The sequence below is a fragment of the Phoenix dactylifera genome, chromosome 18, assembly GCF_009389715.1.
Source record: "Phoenix dactylifera cultivar Barhee BC4 chromosome 18, palm_55x_up_171113_PBpolish2nd_filt_p, whole genome shotgun sequence".
Lineage (NCBI taxonomy): Eukaryota > Viridiplantae > Streptophyta > Magnoliopsida > Arecales > Arecaceae > Phoenix > Phoenix dactylifera.
Genome location: NC_052409.1, coordinates 5,683,685 through 5,694,713, shown reverse-complemented (window position 1 = coordinate 5,694,713; position 11,029 = coordinate 5,683,685). Strand labels below are relative to the sequence as shown.

At 41.3% G+C, this 11,029-nt stretch overlaps 1 pseudogene; it reads right to left on the bottom strand.

Moving 5' to 3' along the window:
• Window positions 1-965: 965 nt before the first annotated feature.
• Window positions 966-10,755, bottom strand: LOC120104411 (annotated as a pseudogene).
• Between the last annotated feature and the right edge of the window lie 274 nt (window positions 10,756-11,029).

Here is an 11,029-nt window from a genome sequence, read left to right as displayed (position 1 = left end):
TCGTCCTGAGTACACAGCGGGCAAATTATATGAACTATGTGGAGAAGCATAAGCAAATTAGCATCAAGGATTAGTATTCTCGATCTGAAATATCATCTCAGTATATAATGCAGTATAAAACTCTCTGAGTCTTTGTGAGCTTAATTCCCGGAAACTTTGTGGTTCTTAGCAGGTATATACGGCGCTATAGCTGCAGTAGCGGCATTTAGAATGATGCTTAGAATAATGTGACATACGTGAGATTAAGTAAGTGGCTCTTACACTATTATCTTAGAGGATAAAATCTCCCGGTATGCTCGTATCCAACATTCAGCCATTGTTGCTCGTATACAATTGGAAAGAAGGAATGACATTAGAGATTCAGAGAAGTAAACTAATCCTTCTTAAACCTAGGAAAGTTATATTTCATCGCCCAGACTTCGTGAAACACTTAAAATGAGTCAACCACAATGGTCAAATGAATAGAGAATTCTTGCTCAATCTCAGATATCAAGTCTATCTCATGTTTTTTTACTTGATCCACTAGATTATTCTCCCTGCAGTCGGCCATTACCAAAATCTGATTGATTGCTGTGAGTTCGGTTCTGGAGCAGGTTCTGCCACTGGCGAGTGAGGTGCTCAATACACGTATGCATGTGGATCTCGGAGCATGCAGGAGGCAAACTATGCATTAGCTTCATCACTTGGTACATCAATCTCAAAGCATCCCGAATAATTTATAAGAATGATTTTTTTCTGGAATTGAGATTTTCTCGAAGGATATACTTAGAATAATCTGTTACTTAACATCATTCCTGAATAAACTAGTGAATTAGTTTCGAATGAATTCCATGACAGAACCACAGTTCTAATCAAGTAATATGCCTTCGACGTGCATGACCATTTGCTTGGATGCTTAGAAATTGCTCGGTGGGCAATAAAGCGGACAGGCTTCAAATCTGGATAGAAACATAAAAACCAGAATATTTTTTTCTAAGCATTCAAGACCCACCGCTTCCAGCCTTCTTCAAACATGCGACCATCCGACAAATGTATTTCAGGTATAATTTTTCTTTGGCAGGAAGCATAGACAAGCAAGCAGGATGATCCTAAGCTGCCCTGCGCCGTAGATTACACTCGAGAAGAAATAGCATGCATGGGTGTTGTCCATCGACAGCCCTCCTTCAAGAAAACAAAAAAAAAAGAAAATGGAAGAAAAGAAACAAAAGAGGATTAGCCAAAAAGAACTACAGGTGCCAGGGCAGGATCAGCATCAAGGCTGACCACTCTTTCTGGACAAGAATCACGGATGAGGAGGAAAAGATTTCCTCGAGAATAATCTGATCGTGCTCTTCTTGCGCTGGGTTACATCACACTGCCACCTGATGGGACTTCCACTGCACCAAACAAGTAAAATTTCATTAGCAACCATCGACTAAATACCTTCCCCACCCCACACAGGAAACAACACCCTCACCCGAAATAGAGGCATGCATTGCATGCGCCAACTTATTCGCCAAAAAAGAAAGAAGAAAAGTGTGGTCAATGAAAAAATAAAAAGATACCTTTTGTTTGGTTGGAGTTTTAAAAAAAAAAAGAGACGGAAAAATTATATTCCCATGAAAATATGATTTCTATGTTTCATGAAAAAATCTTTTCCATGAGAAACATGAAAAAGTTACTTTCTCGTGATCCGGATATCGAAACATTTTTATTTTTTCCCAAAAAGATACTTCAGCTACCCTTATTTGATCCAAAGCATTAAGGATCTAATTTTTATTAAGAGTATAATAGAAATTATACATAACTTTTTCAAGAAAGTGGATTGTCAACCAAACATAAACACTCTAAAAATCTGTCATTTTTTCATGGTCAACCACACATGCCAAAAATACTTTTCCAGACATTCTCTTTACAAAAATCTACTTTTCAGGAATCGTATTCGGAAAAATGCTTCCCGCAAACGAAACGAGCTCTTATAGAGTTTGAAAGGCAGATGTACAAGCAGAAAGTAGCTCAGCGCACATCAACCAGGGTCAAAACCTTCGTAACTTAGTACAGTTTTCCACAGAGAACTCGACCAAGACAAGGGCAAAAGTTTGAGCGAACGAAGGCGGTAGATTCATCAAGAAACTCATTCTAGCGTAAACTGATAATTTATGTAATTAATAACTGAATGCACAAGGCTGATTTATATGAATTTAACAATCTGAAAGAATGAATTGTTGCATAGAGCTAATAATTTACAAATATGTCGACCTTATTTTCTTTTCTTCTCGCAGTTGTCATACCGAGACGGGGCGCAGGAACAGCCATTTTGTTAAAATGGGAATGAGTCATTCTTTTGAGAGCATCTAGGATCAACATGTCAACTGAAGAGTGGCCTCAAATCAGTCGCCTTGCCCTTCTCCTCAACATATTGGATATTTCAGATCTATTCTACAAAAAATAAGCATCCAACTGGTTTAGCCTCTCTCCTGATGAAGTGGATTTCACCTTTCAAGCAACAATAAGAGCAGGCAGCCACTCTTATCAGGGAACCTCCAAGTCAGCCAATTCATCCAATGTGCTCCACAATTGCATTCGCTGCTTGACCGCATTTTAGACATACTTGAGTTCATTCTCTACATGCTGTATACCAACCATTTACCAAGCCTGATACCGACCTGCAAATATCTACGAGTGCACATGATTGCTGATATGACTTCTTCTGCCTTGTTTCACAATGAAATTACTAGATCCTCAATCCAGCAATAGACCTCCAAATGCGGCAGTACAAGAACTTATGTTTGGATCAATGTCTACGAGTGGCTCATTGGTCTCAGGCAGAAGCCATTTCCCAAGGCTGATACTGATTGTCAAATATCTGTACATGCTCATGGACAGATGATATATGCTCTCTTTATCAGTTGCTCAACAAACAAAAAAAAAATCCAGATTCTCAATCCAGAGATAGACCTCCAATGCAACAGCAGGCAGAACTAACTTTTGAGATCAATAAAATGGTTGATTGCTTGCGGGCAGCAGCAAACAGTTATTTAATTTATATCTAGTATCAAGAATCCCTGACAATAAGACGCCAGCAATATGATATCATCAAAGAGAATCCTCTCTAAATTTTCTTCACCTCCTCTTTACCCACTATACCAGAATCTGAAAATTGTCTTTGGCTCTTACCTCGTTGCTTCATTCTTCCCAGTTCTCTACCAATGTAGCAGATTGGCATTTGCAATTTTGGTGAAAACAGTTGCTCGATGGTGGCATTTCATGTCAGAAGCCAGTCACCATGATGCACTGGCATAAGCTTGATTCATGATGTGGTGCATTCCACACCTAATGGTACAAGGACCAAGAAATAGCTTCATGATGCACTAAAATAGTTACAAAGAAGCTTTGCATCGTTGCTGACAAAATGGCTTTTATCACCAAAGACAATATTAGCCATCACTAGCTCTTTGAATTGGATAGCAGGCATCATCAAAAAGATGTTCCCCCTCACCTTAGTGGACAAGAGATTTAGAGGCCAATTAGCTCCACCCGCGGGATTCCATACCTTAGCAGGCATCCGTTAGTGTTCCTTTCAAACACTTCCCTCACATAATTGGTTGTATTCACCATGGAAACAGAGTTACAGACTGGATGCACAATAATGAAATTTGACCACAAGTCTTGCATGAACCTATGAAACTTTAACATTCTCTCTAGCCAACCTTTGTTTCTCTTCCTCAGAACGCAAGTTGAGTTCCTCATATGCTTTCATGGAGCTAGATGTAAAATTTTTCATAGCTTCAAAGATTTGTTTCAAACTTAACTGCAGATTACTAACTTCAGAAGCTGGGCCCTGATGCATTCCTCCAGATAAGGCTACACCATTCTGACTGGAGATGAGAATTAACTTCTTGTTTTGCGCTTCCATTGCCTTGTGCATTCGCTGTTCATCCCTTTCCATGTTCCTAAGTGACCTATCCATATCTCTGTTTGCCATCAACCTCTGGCGCTGTTCAAGCTTGTGCTGTTCCCAGAGGTGAAGAACATTAGTGGAGAAAGCCTTCATAGCCTCAACTACTTCTGCTTCGGATATCCTATCCATAGTTTGTGACCAGCAATTACAGATGACAAACACAGGAGGCGCACCTAGCCTTCCAGGAGAAAAGGGTGGAACTCCATCATCTGTTACTTCAGGCACATAATGAAGACCTTTTACAAGCCAACCGTTCAAAGCTTTGACGAAGCTTCTCTGGGCACAAACCCAGGCAAAGAAATTGCCAACCCATTCCAGCAGCTCCAGCTCTAGCTGCTTGGTTGCTTCCATTTGAGCATCATTAAGCTTTCCACTAGATACAATAGAATCTAGGTTTTTAGCTTCTGATACAGCTTGACACTGAATATGATGGCATTCTAACATAACTCTCCACATGCTCATTAACCTGTAAAATTATTTTCATCTAAATTAAGCATTTATCTGGTTAAAGCTCATCATACTTGCTAGTAACAGCAAAGGCCACTGCAAACCAGATGAGAGCAATTGAATGTTTTTCTGTTCAGAAAGACTTAAAAATCCACAACAACATGCATGCACACACCAAAAGTATAAAGGTCCAAGGTAGTTAAATAAATTTGATATTAAGCATGACATCAGTTGATTAAGAAAAAAATAGAAGTGATAACCCCATAAGACATGTCGATCTAGCAAGCAGGCATTGACGGCATCAGTTAAAAAAAAAAAGATGCATGCTACCTGAATTGGAAGCATGACCAAGCTGAAGAATTAAAAGTCCCAGGCAAGGAAAATGCAGGTCCCTCTAGTGTATCTGAGGGAACAACAAGTTTGTGCTTCAGAGTTTTTTTAAAAAAAAGAAAAAATCCATCTGTTTCTTACTAGAGCATATCCTATAGTCCCACGAGTCAGGAAAAAAAATTCAAGTCTGGTGAAGTAAAGCAACTAATCTGTCTGTGATAGTCATAAAAGTTGCCACACATTCTTCCGTGATTCTCTTTGCTTATTTTTTACATTCTTCTTTAATGTTAAAATGGAACTGATATTTATTCCTTTTTAAGGGATGGACTGATATTTATTCACAATCTTGAAATATTAATGTTAATTTTTTCATACTCTTTAATGATGATGGCATGTCTGTTCATTTGTTTGTTAATATCTTTGCAAATGTTTGCTAAATTTTTTGTACATCAAAAAACGGATTGCTACCAGCTAATATTTGCTAAATTTTTTGTTCATAAAAAAACTAATTGATATCAGCTCTTCGGCAATGTCACTTCCTCGAACTAGTCTTCAATACATCTGTTTAGTGAACTATCTACTGCTTACGTGCAGGTGCACAACATGTCAAAAAAAATTTGGTTGAGACGTGTCCATGATGTTGTAAAGGATCTATGTGCAAGGAAAATTTAAAGTAACAACCTTGATGCAAGATATAGAAAATCTCAGCCTCCAATATCTTGGCCAATACAAACTGATTAATTCCAAGATATCAGCCAATATAAACAGAGCAGCCAATATTTCTCAAAATTTGTAAGCTTAAGATCTCAGACATCTCAATAGTGGATCAAGACCAAGATGAACAGAGATCTTGGTTTATCTCGATCAATATGGAAAGAAAGTAATTATGGAAACTAAGATATTCTGAGATCTTGGTTGACATCTTAGGAACGAGATATCGAGATCTTAATTGATATGGCAAACTCAATATTAGCAACTATGTTAACACATTAATTTTAAAATTTTTCATCAAAATATCTATTTAAAAAGATAAAAGGGTGATTAAAAAAAAGGCTAATAACCTTGTATTATATCAACAAATATCTCGGAATTTCTAAATTTTATACGGAATGAGATATTTTGACCCAACTTATTGTGTAGTTATTAGGGGGTTCTCGATACTAATACAAACCCAGATCTTCGCCAGGACCTCCGCCTAGACAAAAACCTCAGCTTTAACTACTAAGTCAAAGCCATAACTCTCTAATCTTGGATTCACCATATTGGCTGAGATTTTGATATCTTCATCCAAAAATATCAGCCAAAAGCTTAGAAAATCTCGGTTCCTTCTAAACTTTCCTACCTTCCATATCAGCCAGGATAAATCAAGATTTTGGCTCATGTCGATCTTGGCTACCCAATGAGATGGCCAAGATCTTGGCTAATGAAAACATCATTCCTTTCTTAGATTCACTATCTTTGGAGTCTTAACTTCCTTTCTCATGTGAGATCATATGAGATATGATTGCACATCTACTATGGATTGATAATGGACATCCCAAGAGTTTGCATTTTTCACATTGTACAGTTGTAAACTATTGAATAATCAAGCTTGTCTTTTTTAGTAATTAATGAAGGAAAAGTGTTATAATTTGCATTATCAAATATTAGTTGAGATGAGGTAAAAGGTAATTTAACGTTTCACTGACAAATTGAGGCTTTAAATTAAAAAAAAGAAAAAATCACAGTACAAGCCATGAATTTTAGCAACAATTGCTAGAATATGGCCTTACATATCTGAGACTCACAATTGTCATCAACCGGACCTCCCTCCATCCGTCAAGAATGCAGGCTAAAGGAGAACACGTGTGTTTGTGTGTGTGTTCCAGTGATGAGAGAAGAAAACTAATTTTTAACCTACATTACACTAGTGGTCGACCCATGCAATGCAGATGGTTAATTCTAGAGGATGGAAACCTTGCAGTTTACTCAAGAGGGAGTATTAGATGGATGGCTGCTACCCAATCAATGATGATTGTTCTGAAAACATTTTCAAAAATTTACTCCCGGTTTAGGCTTGCGAACTTCTCTCTTTCATAGCCATTTTTAGAGAGCAACTGAAAGGAGCATATTTCCCAAAAGAAGAGTGCATTTATAATCAAAACTCGGGCAATTGGCTTAAAACTCACATGTGGAGACTCCAGATCCACAAAGGCTAAAATATGGGAGCATGACAGTATAATGTTGGTATTTATGCTTACATCTAAATGCAGACATAAAACTTAATGGAACATATAGTAAATCACATACCCTTGGATAAGCTCACTAATCTGAGGCCACAATTCATCATCCCTCAGCTTACCGATCTTATTTGAGATAGAGTCAACAATCTGAATCGCCATTCTTATCTTTGTAGATAACTTCCTGATCAAAATTTGAATTGCCTCAAGCTTGTGAGGCTCCTCACCCCTTTCACTCAGGCGTTTCAGTTGTTCGCATTTCCTATCATAAAGTGCTCGCATCTTTTCTTCAGCCTGCAGAAGCAAGTGAACATAAATTAAAGTTAGTAATATGCAAAGACAATAAATAAAGCAAGAAGAAACTGTTTCCCTGCAAAAACACCATCAACCTCAAACAGTCAATAAGCATGTCCTAAATAGGAAATATAAAGACCCTTCGTTGCAGGGTGTGCACGCAAATTTAACTTTTTCCCAAAGTGTTATGGAGTTGCTTGAGTTTGGTATGCTTCAAGATAAGGTTTTAAAGAGCGAATACATCAGTTAATCTCTGTTATCACAGTCCCAATGCAACATCAAGATGAACTAAGTTATCGGTTTATCTCAGCTCAGAAGGAAAGTGAAAGATTATTCTGAAGGCTAAGATTTATAGAGACGTCGTGATATTTAGGGATTGGCAAACCGAAAAACAGAGAAATCATCCAACAAGGTAAAAGCACTGTTAACCTTCCTTTTATATTTTGATTATGTCCTTTAGTGATAAATCTCTCTTCTCCCATTTTCTTCTCCTAGTCCGAACCCCAAATCCTCTCTCGGCCACAGCACACCATCCACCAGCAACATAGTTGATGCCCCATCAAAAATATCCCACCTCCTTTAAAACATCGATCGATCTGACCTCTCAATAGGTGGCCCTTCTATCTCCTGATTCTCTTCCCCTCATGTCAGAACCCTCCTTCACTGACCATGGTAAGCCTGCTGTCCTCTACCATCATTGCCAATGTACATCATCTCAAATTCACACTTATTGAGAAAGCAGCCTACACTTGCCCAAGTGCTGCATTTCATCGCCTCAGCCCTCTTCTCCAAGCCAGATGACAAGGATGTAATCACTGATGACTCCATCTCCCACCAACCAATCATCATGACAAGGATCCAGTCTTCCTTCCAATCCGTGAAAAGATCAATGGCGTAGGAACAATGCGAAGGAAATGTCGGCTAATATGCGAATATCCTATCTCATGACATTTCAGCATATATCAGTTTATAATAGCCGAGATAAGAGTGCCCAATATTTTACATGTCTTATAAAGTGAGCGACCGATACTGTCACTGATATATTAGCTGAGATGAAAACCTTGGAACAAACTAAACATACGACAAAAGTAGAAATATGTCATCAAAACAGTATGATGCAAAACATTGAATTGATATCAATTTAATAGCATTATACTCCGATATTTGAGGAAAGAAGGTGATAGGAAAACAACTAGGTGACAAAAATTCCCAACACCCAACCTGTCTTTCTACATGAAGATAAGCCATCAGGTCATTTTGTTGCTAAAAAAACAATTGAAAAGCGACAAAAGAAAAGAATCTATTTGTGGCCTTTAATTTTCTGAAGAAATGCATAGGACCAAGTACAACTAGTTAAATATGATTATAACACTATAACTAATTATCATACAGAAGCCAAAAATTCTGACAGCTAACAACTTACTTATATGAGCACGATCCAAAGAAAGGAAAATAATAATAAATGCAAGCCCCCTGAATCTTCAGAATTGGTGACTATTCACCCCAAGCTATATGGTTATGAAATCAATAATTATTGACCTAGTTACACATATGGATGCTTCTGTCAAAGGATAAACCTCCATACAAAACAAAAATCAGCACGCAGCAGCATCATCAAGACACCCACAAGTTCGTAAAATTACCTCGACTTCGTTGAGGAGCTTCTGCTCCCACATGTACAACTTCTGCAACGTCGATGAAAGATTTCCACAGCGCATTGCCTTATCCTCTTCAAATTCCAATAAACTCTCATTGTTAGAAGTAGACGGCGGAAGCCCACAAACCATCATGACTGACACTGCTTCCAGTAACAATTTATTGAAAAAAATTCAAAATTTGCACCAAACAGGACACTTGAACAGAGAAAAAAAGAAAAGAAAAGAACTTGTTTCCATCACCTTTATAAACAGAATTCTTCTGGTGATATGGGAGCTTTCCTACTTCAAGCATTTTGGAGACCTCATCGGCCGACTGGGACGCCCTATCAAACTGGGTCTTAATCTCCTGCACAACCTCGGAAACATCATGATACCGCCTGGGAGGAGGAAAGTCGGCCACATTTCGCTGTTCCTCTGGCCGCTGAACCTCGTCGGCCACTACATTCTTCTCCACCACAGGGACCTCATGCTCAGAACTACCACCACTGCTACCCTCCCCTGACTTCGACGTGCGATGAAGACCTGCCTCAACATCGCCGATGCCATCCATTTTCGCCGCCGCAGCAGCAGCCTTAGAAGAGTATTCTCCCGCAGCAGCAGCAGCAGAGGTGGAGGCCACAGACTTTTGGTCACCGTAGGCTTCCTTGACAACCTCGTGCTCCTCGTCCTCTAGATCGGGGATCCCTTCCTCCTCTCTGACATCCCTCGAGCTCCGGCTGGGGGTATAGGGAGCATAGTACTTATCCTCGTAGGCCTCGAAGGGGTTGAGGAAGTCCCAAGTGGAGGTCCTGGGCGGCGAAGGGGGAGGCGGCGGCGCCTTAGAAGAGGAGGGAGAAGCCATGCCTGCCGGGGCGGCGGGTGGCGGAATGTTGGGAGGAGGAGATGAAGATCCAAAGAAGCCACCCGTCCCACCATAGCTCGGATAAGAGTCAGGGTAAGGGTAAAAGTTTGGAGTGGAAGGGGGATAGGGGTAGCCATAGTAAGGGTAGGCAGAGGAGGGGGGCTCGGCGGAGCCGAAGTGGACGGCCTCGGTGCTCTGCGGCCGCTGCTCGTAGGAGATGGAGGGGGTGGTGGAGGAATGGTTGCGGGCGTAGCTGACGTTGACGAGGGTGGGGCCCGGCGCGTCGTCAGGGTGGAGGTGGACCGGAGACGATCCGTCCGAGTGGAGATGGAAATCCTCGTCTTCATCGGAGTTCTCCTCGGAGGAGCGGAAGTGGATGTGGGAGCCGGAGTGGGAGCGCGAGTGGGAGTGGCCGCCGGCGGCGGAGATGGCGGCCGGGGAGGGGAGGCGGAGAGAGGGGGGAGGGGGTCTCCCTTGCGGTGCGCGGGGAGGGGAAGGATGGGGGAGCCTGGAGGGACCCCGTGGCCGCCGTGGAGGAAGCTGTGGAGGGCGGCGCCGACGGAGCGGAGGGAGCGGCAGTATGCCGCGTGCGCATCCGCAAGAGCGTAGCGGTGGCGGATGGCATCGGCGAGCAGCAGAGTGCGGTCGCGGCACAGCACGACCGCCTCCGAATCCTCGAGCTTCGACCCTGCACAACCCATCACATCAAAACAGAACGAGATCAAGAAAAACCAAGAGAACAAGGTAGTCGAGAACAGATCATCGCATCATGGAGAGAAAGGATGTTCATCCGACTAAGCACCGAAGGAAACGAGAGATTAGATCGGATCTAGGGTGGTTTGGGGAGAGGAGAGGCAAGGGGGGAAAGAAGGAGGAGGAGGAATCTTGGTGGTATTCGCTTTTGCGCGCCAGCGAGGAGAGCGTCGTCGCGATGCGGGGAAGAAAGAAGTGGGGTTAGCGTGGGAGGGGGTTGCGAACAAGGGGGACAAAAACCAGGGCGACGTCGTCGATGATATCAAAAGGCGAGGGAAAGAAGAAAAAAAAAAGAAGTATTTTTATAAGAGAGAGAGAGAGAGAGAGAGAGAGAGAGAGAGAAGAGGAGAATACCCGTCCTTTGACGTTTGTCGCCGCCGTCTGACGCCTTTGTCCTAGATTTTTTTTTTTTTTTTTTTAAATTTTCTGATAGATTGCTGATCGAAACTCGATGATGACATGAATACCTCTGGCGTGGATCCACCGGCTAAATTTTTTACGTCTGCATCTAATCTTTGCCGGAGGATTTGGTGAGGAGCACGAAGAT